The following is a 13,740-nucleotide window of genomic DNA, read 5'->3' on the forward strand; positions in this document are numbered from 1 at the left end:
CACCCCTATTTTCATCTGTACGGGGCTGCTGTGAGCAAAATACCAGAGACTGAGTGGCTTTAAAAACTGAATTTTATTTCTCACAGTCCTGGGAGCTGGAAGTCCAAGGTCAAGGCGCTGACAGATTTAGTGTCTGGTGAAAGTCCCCATCTAGTCCATAGACAGCCATCTTTTTGCTGTGCTTTCACAGAGCAAGAGGGGTCAGGGAAGCTCTCTGGGGTCTTTTTTATAAGGCCACTAATCCCATTCATGAGGCTCCACTGGTGGCTATTACCAGTGGATGATGCCTGGGTTGAGAAGTTCCCTGTTAGGAAGGACAAGAGAGGCTGGCATCAGCCTGTCCTTCTGTTGAAATAACGCTGATCAGCCAAGTTACCTCTGCGCTGAGCTCCCCGGGAAAGGAGAACATACACCTCAAGGGCCACCCAGATTTGGCTCCTTGAAAAAAAAGCTATGGCCTTGTTTATTTTTATATGTTCAGTCCTGTACATAAGCACACAAGAAATATTTGTGATGAACTGGGTGGACATCAGGATCTAAAATGTCATTGACTCTGCTGCTGTGGCTGAGAGACCCTGCATGCAGAAGCACATAGGCTTAGGCCTATGAAAGTCTTTGAAATAACTTTCATGAGAATTTTCCAACAGATTCCTGTTTGAATAATCACCCAATGAACAAGACTCCACAATCTCTGTCCTTGGGCTGAGAACTATTCTTACTACCTCAACATTCCATGTCTGACCAGTGACACCGCATTGACTCAGCTGGCCTTTCTGTATTGCATACTTATAGTAACTTCATGCAATCTTTCTAAGATATTATTTGTAATCAAATTCAAAGATCATCATGTAAAATACTTATATTATTTTATATGTAATATATAAGATACTTCATATTATATAAAGTAGCATATATTTCATGTTAATGTATAAATATATAAAATATAAAATATTTTGTACATGTGCAAAGTGGCCCCAGCTACCAAATTCCTCTGCTGGAGGCCCTGAGTGCTCCGGAGACTGGGTGCCAGAGAACCCCAAATCCAGCTGAATTGTTCCTCAGAAAGAGAAAAGTATAAAACTGGAACTGAAAAAATACTTGAAGAAATATCAAAAACCTTTCAAAATTGATGAAAAATTTACTTATGTATGCAAGAATCTGGGTAACTCTCAAGCAAAATACTGAAAGAACTAAACTTAAGCTCACCATACTCAAAATATTAAAAGAACTACTCAAATTATTAAAAGAACTGAACCATACTCAAAATATTAAGAAATCTAAACTTAAGCACACCAGACTCAAACTGCTATAAACCAGAGTTAAGGAAAAGGGAATAAAGACCTTGAAAGTAGACAGAGAAATAAAGACACATTATGTCCGAGCACACAAGAACTGGAATAACTGCTAATTTCACAGAAGATAATAGAAATAAATTTTCAAGTGCTGGAAGTTAAAAAGTTAAAATTTATCAGCCAAAAATATCCTTCAAAAGTGAGGAAGAAAAGGAGACCTCTGCATATTAACAGAAGCCTAGACGATTTGCTGCCGGCCGATCTGCACCTCGGGAAGTGCTAATGGCTGTCCTTCAGGCTGGAGGACATGAGGCCGCTGGAAACTCAGATCTGCAAGTAGAGATGAGCACTGGCAAAAGGATGATTAAATATAAAGACAGTGCGTTCTTTCTTCTTGCATTACTTTAAAAGAAAATTGACTTTTAAAGGTAGGTTTATAAACCTATGAAGTAGGTGTATAGACATTTTTAGAGGTAAAAGATATGACAAAAATAGCCACAGATAACAATTCTCTGAAGTGGGCACTAGGTTATCTCTATTTTATAAGAAAAAAGAAAAAGAACACCCTCAGTTCAATGGCTTACCTAAACTCACAGAGCAAGTCAGTAGAGTGGAGACTAGAATGGGACTTACTGCCTTGTACAATGTCTTACTGTTATGCCACTCTCTGTTATTAGTAACATATAGCCATTTATAATTAATATCCTCACATTATGTTCATATGGGGAACATGGAACTGTCAAAATACCAAATGTCACTAGAGGTATTGAATATATTTCACCTGGTTATATTTTATACAACATTATCTATGGAAAGGAGTGATATTTTTCTTCTGTTTCATGAAGTGTTTTCAATTCCCTCAGAACCCTTAAAAATTCTCTAAGACTTTACAATAATATCTGTTAGTTTGAATTTCATCCTCAGAAACCATTCAAGCAAAAAAAACATTTTACAAGCCAAGGAAGTCTTTGATGCGAAATATTTATCTACATTTGTAAATCATAGAAAGTGACTTCTCTCAGTAAGAACTTATTTTGACCAAAGGAACAGTAAAAGGCCATTTGCTCTCTTATAAGTGTGTAATCGGAAGTTTTATGGCAGTTGGTGACGATTTTATATTATAAGAAATATAGAAAAATGACCCTTCAATTTATAATATCAATATCCCCCAAAGAGCTTAATGGTATCCCATAAATCCAAGTTCTTTGGCAATTTAAAAAAAAATGCTTTTGATACTTTCGTGCATCAAAATGTCTCTACAATGGATTCCTAATGAAATCCAGAGTTAAAGCATCAATGATTGCTTGAATGCTTAAAAATACTTTGGTTAGATTTTTCTTTATCTCTCATATTTAACCATTAATTAGTCTTAATTTATGATGGATTGCTAATTGTTCAAAGTAGTGTCCTGCTGAGTAAAATGTGGCGTGTGGTCTGGCAGGGCCCACAGCTATGAGGCTCTGCTTTGTCATCACCCCAGATAAGTGAATGTGGTTAGTGGTTACGTATGAAAGAACATGCCTTTATCTGAGTCTTTGGTTATTACGGTTTATTTAGTGCAGTGACTAAAAGCTTAAATGCCCACACTATTTAGAAAGGAAATCCAAATCTATAAGTGGAATACCATAAAAGAACCTGCCCATTTTTAAATAGTTTATACATTTTATAATAAAGCTTTCTGCTCTCATGTGTTAACATTAATCTTGAACACTGAAAAAATTATCAAATAAAAATGGTGTGGGGTTGAAACTATGGCAATGATTGATTCTCAACACTCATCAACAATATATTGATAAGTACTGTGAATTAATTGCCTATATAGCAGAAGCTATTCTCCCTTTATTCGTATTTTCCAACTCACAGGTTTAGATTAGAGCTTAATATATTATCTCAAACACGTTACGCCTTTGACCACATTCTTATCTGGATAGCCCTAGTAAATGACAAAAACAAAACCTATGCACTATCAGTTATTTGCATTTTCAGGAGCATTATTTTTAAAAAATAAACATTTAATTTTACAATAGTTTTATATTCCAAAAAGTGTTGCAAAGGTAGTTTGGACAGTTCCCATAAACTCTTCTTCCTCTTCTTAACATCTTATGTCCTACTAGGGGCTTGATGCACAGATTCATGCACCGGACATGAATCCTCAGCCTGGCCTCCGGGGATTGGGCTGAAACTGGCTTTCCGACATCCCCCGAGGGGTCCCAGATTGCGAGAGGGTGCAGGCCAAGCTGAGGGACCCCAGACCTTTAGTATGCATATAAGATCTTTGGTTAGTCTCTTCCCACCTTCCCCCTTTCCCCCTCTCCCCTTCCCTCTGAGATTCATCAGTCTGTTTCATGTTTCCATGCCTGTGGTTTCTGCTCCTTTGTTGAGCGTCTTCCTCCTGGTGGTCAGTGCGCGTCATAGCTACCAGTCAGACAGTCAAATGGTTGGCCGGTCGGCGGGTCTCTTAGGCTTTTATATATATATACAGATGGTATATTTGTGACAACTAATAGTTAATATTGATACATTTGTGTTAACTAAACTTTGTATTTTATTTGGATTGTCTCAATTTTCCCCCAATGTCCCTTTTCTATCCCAGAATACCATCCTATCTAATAAAAGAGTAATAGGCAAATTGACCATCACTCCAACACACAAGATGGCTGCCCCCATGTGGTCAAATATGGCTGCCCCAATGTGGACACAAGATAGCTGCCACAAGATGGCCAACAGGGGAGGGCAGTTGGGAGGAACCAGGCTTGCAAGGGAGGGCAGTTGTGGGCGATCAGGCCAGCAGAGGAGAGCAGTTGGGAGGGACCAGGCCTGCAAGGGAGGGCAGTTGGGGGCGATCAGGTCTTCAGGGGAGGGCAATTAGGGGTGACCAGGCTGGCAGGGGAGCAGTTAGGCATCAATCCAGCTGGCAGGGGAGTGGTTAGGGGCAATCAGGCAGGCAGGCAGGTGAGCAGGGAGCCAGCAGTCCTGGATTGTGAGAACCCTGGTAGGATTGGGCCTAAACGGGCAGTCGGACATCCCTCGAGGGGTCCCAGATTGGAGAGAGTGCAGGCTGGGATGAGGGACATACCCCCTCCCCCCATGCACAAATTTCATGCACTGGGCCTCTAGTCTAGGATAAACATCAGATTTAGTCATAATTCCTTCTTATAAAGCAAGTTCTTCCTACTGTTGAGAGAAAAGCTTCCTTCATGACTTGCACACCCTGCCCTGGTTTTGTTCAGTGGAAGTGCACTAATCAGGAGGGGTGCAAGACAAATATCTGGTTACTCCCTTAACTCAAGTATAATAGCTGCAGTTGGGTACAATCACAACATCTTAGAGGCAGATAAGACTTTAGCAATCTAATCATACATTTGAAATATTTTAAATATATTCACATATGAAGAGTTAAAGGTATTTTTTTCTCCATCTACATTCAACATGCTAGTCCTTACACTGTATTTTAGAGCATCGGAAAAGAGACCACCTTGCCTTTCCAACCATGGATCCCTTAAAATCTGTGATGTCAGCTGTGAAATTCTTTAGTTTCTGCTATAAGTCGATGGTCTCCTGTTGTAACTGGTTGACTTTAATGAGGCTTCCAGACCCATCCTGGTGTCCTGCCCACCCTCTCTTGAGCTAGTGTAGCTGCTAATGATCCCCTTTTTTTGTAGCAGGATTTTTCTCTAGGTACTCTGTAATTTCACCTCTTTAGGTTTTGTCCATGTAAGAACTTACATTTCTGCTTAGCCTAAATGACAGGGACCCCGGTAGGGAACCTCCTTTAGTACTTTTATTGGGTTTATTAGATGTATTCAGGTTTTGAGCTAAGATACTATGACAAGCAGTTTCACAGCCTCTCTCAGAAACTGATAATTAATCTTGTTTCAAAACCTGAGTGCATTGTTCATTGCAATAATAAATGTCACATCTAGGAAAGTAAATCCATATAGAAAAATAAAGCTGAGAAATCGGGTGTGGAAATAAGGACCAACCCAAAGAGAAAAGCTCAGGCTATTAATTCAGTTTCCTATAGCGAGGGAGTCAGCCATTATTGCTTGCTTTTTGGCAGAGACTCAAAGGCAGGTAGAGCAGTGGAGAGTTTTCTAAGTAGAAAATAGGGGAGGCTCAGGGCTGCCTGATTGGAGGCTGTTGGCCTGGGCAAGCTGGAGGAGGGCTCATGAGAAGGGAGTGTCCTATGTGATTTGATTTTCTCTGGCTGGTCCTAAATTGGAACTGGAGACAACAATTAGGGAAGCTGTCCGTGATTAACCAAGGCCTGGCCCTTTATGACCAATTGCTACAGGAGTTATTGGTTGGCTTCTGGGATCATTCACTGGTCTGACTTCCTATAAGTCTGACTAACAGGGAGTAGGCTGGCTTCCCCGGGATGGTTATAGAGTTAACGGGGTGATTTCCTGGTCTGTTTGCTGCAAGTTGTGGGTCAGAGTTCTATTTTTGTGTATGGTCTGGACCTTGTCCACTCGTACATTCTATCTCTCACATAACTGATTTCTAAAAATATCATTGTGCCCCTTCTTTTCAATTATGCTCTGAGGAGCTGAGGATCGTGGAGGTTTGCCTGGCTCTCCAGCGACACCCCGGGTACCGAGGCAACATACACAACATCACTCCCAATCTGGGATTCTTTAAGGTTTGTTTCACCTTGTAGCATTTCATAGACGATGTGGGTCACAGCTTACACTGCAGTTGGCTTTTAAATCAAATGAAGTATTGTGTTGGTGGTACGCAGATACGTCTATGAAATATCAAATTTAAATGTATTTCTGCTCTGGGAATATTCTGCGAATAGGAAAACAGAAACACATAATGCACTCAATTTTAAACTAGGTCTTACTAGATGGCTGCTCTGGCACTTTGGGCCGAGTGCACATTTATTTCCTGTGTGATAAATCAAATTAACACCAAAACACGGATGTCAGTCCCCCAACAGCTGTGAGAATGCAAGGCTGGCAGGACCAAGCATCTAACAAACTCAAGAAAGTCAAACAGAAGCTGAATAAAACAAAATTTCAGTAAAAGTAAACAGGAGATAATAAATACTTAAAAATCACATTTCTTTGTTTTTAATGAAAAATAAGTGTGGGTCCTTCCTTCTCCGGCGGGCACTGGTGTGCATGAGGTGCAGAAACTGGCTGGAGTCCCAGGCATTAGTTATTTATTCTCTCCTTCAATTGAATCTGAGCTCCTCAAAGGCAGAACCCAGTGTTGTTGTTGCTTTTACTGTCATCTATTCCTGTCCACACACCTCTAATCCAGAGGTGGGGCAAAGGCAAGGCAAGGAAAGAGCTACGCTGACAAGGAATCTGTGTATATGAATGCTGAAGTCGCTGCCACGAGTTGGACCGAGTTTATCATGAGAAGCCCTTTTGTTGTGACTAACTATCGGTGGGATTTATGACACTTACCCCAAAAGAGGGTGTCCTTGTGTAAAACCATTAACTTAGTAACAGCCACATTGTGGTTGGCACCCATGGTTTCAACAAACAGAGGAGCATTTCCAACTGAAAGAAGTGCATGGACACCATTTACCAGCTGGGAAAATTTGAGAGCATTAAACTCCCAGGACCTTAGTTTTTCTCATTTGTGTACCTCACACAGTTTCAAGGTGACCCAATGCATCACTGCCCGAGACTGTGGCTGGGATGCTATGTGTCATATAGAGGACTTGGCATGCTTTGGTTAATTAACATTTCAGGTTTGGAGGAATAATTTAGACATTTAAAATGTTAAATTTTCTAAGAAAAATACAGTTTATATTCAATATTATTTTGTATTAGTTTCAGGTGTAAGCATAGTGGTTAGGCAATCATATACTTTACAATGTGATACATATATACAAAGTGTTCCCCTTAATATTTCCAGTATTCAATTGGCACTATTGGTGGGAATGCAGATTGGTGCAGTCACTATGGAAAAGAATATAGAGGTACCTCAAAAAATTAAAAATGGATTCCACTTCTGGGTATATATACAAAAAAAACTCAAAACACTAATTCAAAAGAAGGTATACACCCCTTTGTTCATTGCAGCATTATTTATAACTAGGGGCCCGGTGCACGAAATTTGTGCACTGGGGAGGGGTCCCTCAGCCCAGCCTGCCCCCTCTCACATCCTGGGAGCCCTCAGGGGATGTCCTATGGATGGCTTAAGCCCGCTCCCTGTTGGGAGCAGACCTAAGCCGCAGTCTGGCTTCCCTTTGCTTGAGGTGACCGGGCTGATCAGGGGAAAGCACCAGCCCCATCACCCTGCTGCTGCAGCCACTGCCAGTCACTGCAGCCACCAAGATATTTTCATCAACACAGACTCCAGTCCCTTCACCATGAAAAAATGACAACTTTCTTTAAGCATTTTCAAGATGTGTCTTTCATAGGATATGACATTTCTTTCTTTATTTTTCTTTTTATCCTCACCTGAGGATATGTTTCCATTGATATTTTCCCCTTCCCTCCGATCCCAGGCTCAGCCCCTTCCCAAACCAAAAGCCTCCACCCCAGGCTTTAGGCTTGGGCAGGGGTGTTCCCCCATCCCCACCCCCCACACCTCCGATCGCAGGCTCAGCCCCTTCCCAAGCCTAAAGCCTCCGCCCTAGGTTTTAGGCTTGGGAAGGAGTCCCCCACCCCCCGCACCTCCGATCACAGGTTCAGCCCCTTCCCAAGCCTAAAGCCTCCACCCCAGGCTTTAGGCTTAGGAAGTGCCCCCCCATGACCCCCCCCTCCCCCCGCACCTCCGATCGCAGTCTCGGCCCCTTCCTAAGCCTAAAGCCTCCATCCCAGGATTTAGGCTTGGGAAGTGCCCCCCCCACAACCCCCCCTGCACCTCTGATCGCAGTCTTGGCCCCTTCCTAAGCCTGAAGCCTCCACCCCAGGCTTTATATTTGAAAAGGGGTTCCTCCCCACCTCCTGCACTTCCCCAAACCTAAAGCTCCTGCCCCAGGCTTTAAGCTTGAGAAGGGGTTCCCCCCAGCACCTCCCAAGCCTAAAGCCTCCGCCCCAGGCTTTAGGCTTGGGAAGGGGTTCCCCAGCCCCTGGCACCTCCAATCGCAGCCTCTGCCCCTTCCCAAGCCTAAAGCCTCTGCCCCAGGTTTAGGCTTGGGAAGGGGTTGCCCTTCGGCACCTCTGATTGTAGGCTTGGCCCCTTCCTAAGCCTAAAGCCTCCGCCCCAGGCTTTACGCTTGGGAAGGGGTTCCCCCCACCACCCCGCCCGGAACCTCCGATCGCAGGCCTTCCTAAGCCTAAAGCCTCCACCCCAGGCTTTAGGCTTGGGAAGGGGTGTTCCATCCAGCACATCCCCAAGCCTAAAGCCTCTGCCCCAGGCTTTAGGCTTGGGAAGGGGTGTTCCATCCAGCACCTCCCCAAGCCTAAAGCCTCTGCCCCAGGCTTTAGGCTTGGGAAGGGGTTTCCACCCTCCCCCCTCCCCGGCACCTCTGATCACAGGCTCGGCCCCTTCCCAAGCCTAAAGCCTCTGCCTGATGGCTGGCTGGGAGTGACCTGGGTGCCGAGGAGGTTCCCTGGAACCAGTTATGTATGCATATTAACCGCCATCTTTGTTGGGTTAATTTGCATACTCACTCTGATTGGCTGTGGGTGTAGCAGAGGTACAGTCAATTTACATCCTTGTCTATTATTAGGTAAGATAGTTAAGAAATAGAAGTAATCCAAGTGCCCATCAATGGACTAGTGGGTAAAAAAAGTGGAGGTACATATATACAATGAAATATTACTCAACCATAAAAGAAAAAATGAAATCTTACCATTTGTGACAGCCTGGATGGACCTAGAGTGCATTATGCTAAGTGAAATTAGCCAATCAGAGAGAGACAAGTATCACATGATTTCACTTATATGTGAAATCTAAAGAATAATATTAGTGAACTAACAAAATAGAAACAGACTCATGGATACAGAGAATAGACTGGTCGTGGCTAGAGGGGAGGGGTGCTGGGAGATTGGGTGAAAAAGTTGAAGGGCTTGAGAAGTACAAATTGGTAGTTATTAAATAGTCGTGGGGAGGTAAAGTACAACATAAGAAATACAGACAATAATATTGTAATAGATATTTTAATTTCTGAATTGAACACTCTAATGTCTCAGTGTTTAATAACCTGACAAAGTGTGACAGGGAAGGCAGTCAGACTTTAGGCTAGCCGTTCATCTGACGAATATGCCATTGAACACCCAGGAGCTCTACTGAGAGATGCCTGGTCATACTCCTCTCATTATCATATGAGCTTTGTGGGTGAGGACACTTTGACCACCGTGGAACCAAATAACATCAAATGGTGACATGTCAGGTCAGAGGTCATTGTTGTTTTCTAATACACTTTAAATCCTAATTACTTTTAATATACCCATTAACATACTCCAAGGTAATTAATTGTGCTCCTGAGTCTTCATTACGGTGGGGGCTACTTGAGGTCCAGGGTGACATCATATCATCTCTGTCACCCCATCTTTCTTAAATTAGCATCCACTCAGATGATTTGACCTTCTGCACACACGTGTACCTTCCTCTGTGCCTAGTGCTAGTCATTGCACATTCCTGGGTCTCTGGTGGCCCAGCACATAGCAAAGCTCAGACCTCACTGGCCAGCCTATGTGGGAGGTGAGCCTTCCCATGGCCAAGACCCCATGCTGAGTATCTAATCCCTGCTCTTCTTGGGCCTCAGGGCCTGGTTGCCCTTCTGCAGAGTTTGAAATGGTCCCTTCTGCCCATGGAGCGTCTCCTTCCCTGGTTCAAGCCGGTTGGGCATTTTCTTTCCTAGGAAAACTCTGAGGGGTTGCTCTGTGTGAGTCAGCAGCTTCCACACTGCCCTGAAAAGGGGCTTCGGTTCTGCAGAGATTCACTGGTGTGTCTGGCAGCAAGTTCAACAAGCAGGTGCTTCTGGACCACTTTTGGAATTGTTCCTTTTCTCTTGAAATTCAGCTTTGTAATCATGATACTTTAGATACCTTGGGGTTTAACACAAGGCCACAGGGCTTTAAAGGTTTCTGGAGTAATTCCTTTGTCCACTTAGAACCAGAGAATAAGGTCAAAGGGGAGAGATAGATTCATTCATTGTGGATAATTTATACCCAGCAGCACGCTTTACCATATCTCCAATAGACACCTTTCTTATCTGTGATAGAGGCAAAATGATATTTCTGGTTTCCAAATAAATCACTCAATAGTTTTCTTGATTGCTGGGATTATTCAAGGGTCTGATAGCTTTTGAGCACTGGTCTGGTCCCTCATTTCCTGGCAGTAAATAACAGATCCTGGAATTGCTATGTAGTAAATTTAACCTGATGACTCCAAGAGACATTTCAATTATTTAATCCATTTCTGGGAGCAAGAAATAACAATATTCACTGCCCATTTTACTCACTGGTTCCTCCCAAAATATTAATAAATATTAAATAATAATAAGCAAGTCCCCTTTGTAATTAATCTGGCTTCGTGTGTGGTGCCTACTCAATGACATATCACAGATCTGATCTGCTGTATAATATATTCTAATTCAAAAGAGTTGATCTGAAAACCCTATTAAATTAAAATCCAAATATTATGAGATTCTCTCATTTCACCTTTTTTTCTCTCTTAGGTTTACTTGCTATCCTACCTAATAATAGACAAATATGCAAATTGACCATACCTCCAACACACCCACAAGCCATGCCCACAAGCCAATCAGAGTGAGCATGCAAATTAACCCAAACCAAGATGGCTACAGCCACAGAGAGCAAGGTTTCCTAGGTAACAGAGGAAGCCAAGCTTTCCCCCTGCCCTTGCCAGGCCTAAGCCTCCACTCAAGGTACAAAGTTTCAATTATAGAAGGTAAATAAATTCAAACAAATGGCGGCAGGATGGAGCTTGAGAGAGCAGGCCAGGGTTGCCGGCAGCAACAGGGGAAGCAAAGCTTTCCACACACCCTGGCCGGGTCCACCCGCTTAAGGCAACAAAGTTTCAATTATAACCCCAACACAAATGGCTGCCGGCCTCAGGAGGGAGCCCCAGGCTTGGCTCTGCTCCAGGCTACAAAGTTTCAATTGTAGAAGGAAAATAAATTCCAGATACCAGGGCCTCTGCTTTGGTTGCCAGGGGGCATGGCTGGCCTGCAAACCACCACAGGCCCCTCGCTCAGGCTGCCCCACACCCCAAGTGAACCCCCACCTGATCTGGGATGCCCTTCAGAGCAAACCAGCTCGCCCCCACCCCTGTACCAGGCCTCTATCCTATCTAATAAAAGAGTAATATGCAGATTGACCATAACTCCAACACACAATATAGCTGCCCCCATGTGGTCAAAGATCCTGCCCCCATGTGGACACAAGATGGCCACCACAAGATGGCCAGCAGGAGAGGGCAGTTGGGAGGCACCTGGCCTGCAAGGGAGGGCAGTTGAGAAGGACCAGGCCTGCAAGGGAGGGAAGTTGGAGGTGATCAACCCTGCAGGAGAGGGCAGTTAGGGGTGACCAGGCCGGCAGAGGAGGAAAGTTGGGGGCAAACAGGCTGGCAGCAGAGAGGTTAGGGGATGATCAGACTGGCAGGCAGAAGCGGTTAGGGGCAATCAGGAAGGCAGGCAGGCAGGCAAGCAGTTGAGAGCCAGCAGTCCTGGATTGTGAGAGGGATGTCCGACTGCCCGTTTAGGCCTGATCCCACTGGAGAGGGTACAGGCTGGGCTGAGGGACAACCCCCCTCCATGCACGAATTTCGTGCACCGAGCCTCTAGTCTTTAATAATTAAAGATAAAAAATATGGGCATTTATTGATGGATTCTACCTCCCCAAGGGACCTGGTGCATGTTCTGTTACATACAGAACTTTGCCTTCTTTCTTATATTTTAAATATGTTTAAATTGAATGACTTTTATGTGATGTTGTATGACTTGTACACAAAAGACTGAGAAATAAATGTGTAAGTTGATGGCATTCTCATCAGTTACCCATGAGCCAGTGATTCCCATTCCTGGAAAGCTGGTCACTGCTCTAATATCGAACCTCTGCTCACATGGGCTTAGATGTGGGTCCATGGAGGGGGTTTGTCACTGTGGAAAATGAATGTTCTTATGATTGGCCTCACTTGTGACAAATGAAAACGTGGACTTGACAGCTCACAAAATTATTGCAACCATGAGTTAGTTGCCTTCACTCTTATGAGCTTTAATACTTGGTTTATAACCACAACTCACTTAAGACTTCCAGAACTAGACTTTAATGAGAGCAGTGAGACAATACAGATAAAACTGTGCCCTGAGTGTTAGGTTTGACACTTTGAGTCATCCTCCACCCCCTATCAATGTGCATTTCTCATACGACCTGCCAAACACCCCGGGGGCTCCCAGCAGGTCTCTCTCTCGGTGAACTTTCTGGGCTGAGGCATTGCTCTCTTCCTCATCATCGCTGGCTGGTGCTCAGTGCAGAGACCTGCCAGCACCCAAGTGCAGCATGGGAGCCAGACTGGAGCCCCGACTTTATGGCCCCTACCCAGCTCTTGCTGTGGGGTGCAGGGCCTTCTTATGTTCCACACCCTCACTAAGGGTAAACATGCACAACAATAGAACTGAGCATTAGGTATTGGGTTTCACAAGACTGAACTACTATGGGCTGAGGAGAGAGAAGCAGACCCACAGGATAGCGTGTGCATAGGCATATAAGCCATGGCTTGGGAAGCCAAGAACCACTTCCCCCTGGAAATGATGACATGTCGGACATATTTTAGTAATCCAAATTCAGGAAGGCCAGCGCCACACACTCACTCCTGTCCTCCAGTCCTCTGCCTCTAGGTAGCCATAAAACGAAACTGTATTTCCTTGGAGGCAAAAGGATGTCTCTAACTTTTAAAGGGCAATTCTGATGTATCTTTTAATCCCCATTATGTAAATGCTTGCACATTTCATTTAGAATACTCTTGGTAAGTGGCCAGAATGAGGACTAGTCTTGGTGTTTGAGAGTTGTTTTTTTAAAGCCTTTCTTCTCTGAAGAGTTTAAGGACCTGTTGAGCCCAGTGGGCGATAAAAGAATCTCTGTCCATGACATTTATAGATTTGTTACAACTTGATGTGCTGCCAGGGTAACAACTTGGATGATAAATACCATAGATGGCCTTTATCTCCCCTGAGATTCAGAAGATGCAACAGACAGTTTAGTGTCTCTTCACAATGTGCAACAGTGATAATAAGTAATTCTTCCTGCTCTCCATTGCATGTAGGGAATGAAAAACGTAAAACTGGGTTATAGGAGAGAAAAATAAGCAAAAACATCCCAGTAGAATGTCCTCACTGTAAACCTGGTTTATTTTCCTGACTTTCCTTGGCAGGTTTCAAATAAATCCTCCTCTTGGATTCTGGAAGAAGGCCTATAGAGAGGTCACAGTGCTATAGAAAGTGCATCGATCCAGCACTCAGTTCTGCTTTTGATTCCAGCCAGGTCCTGCTGCTAACTCCTGGGGGCGTCAGTAC

The sequence above is a fragment of the Eptesicus fuscus genome, chromosome 4 (assembly GCF_027574615.1).
Source record: "Eptesicus fuscus isolate TK198812 chromosome 4, DD_ASM_mEF_20220401, whole genome shotgun sequence".
In the NCBI taxonomy this organism is placed as follows: Eukaryota; Metazoa; Chordata; class Mammalia; order Chiroptera; family Vespertilionidae; genus Eptesicus; species Eptesicus fuscus.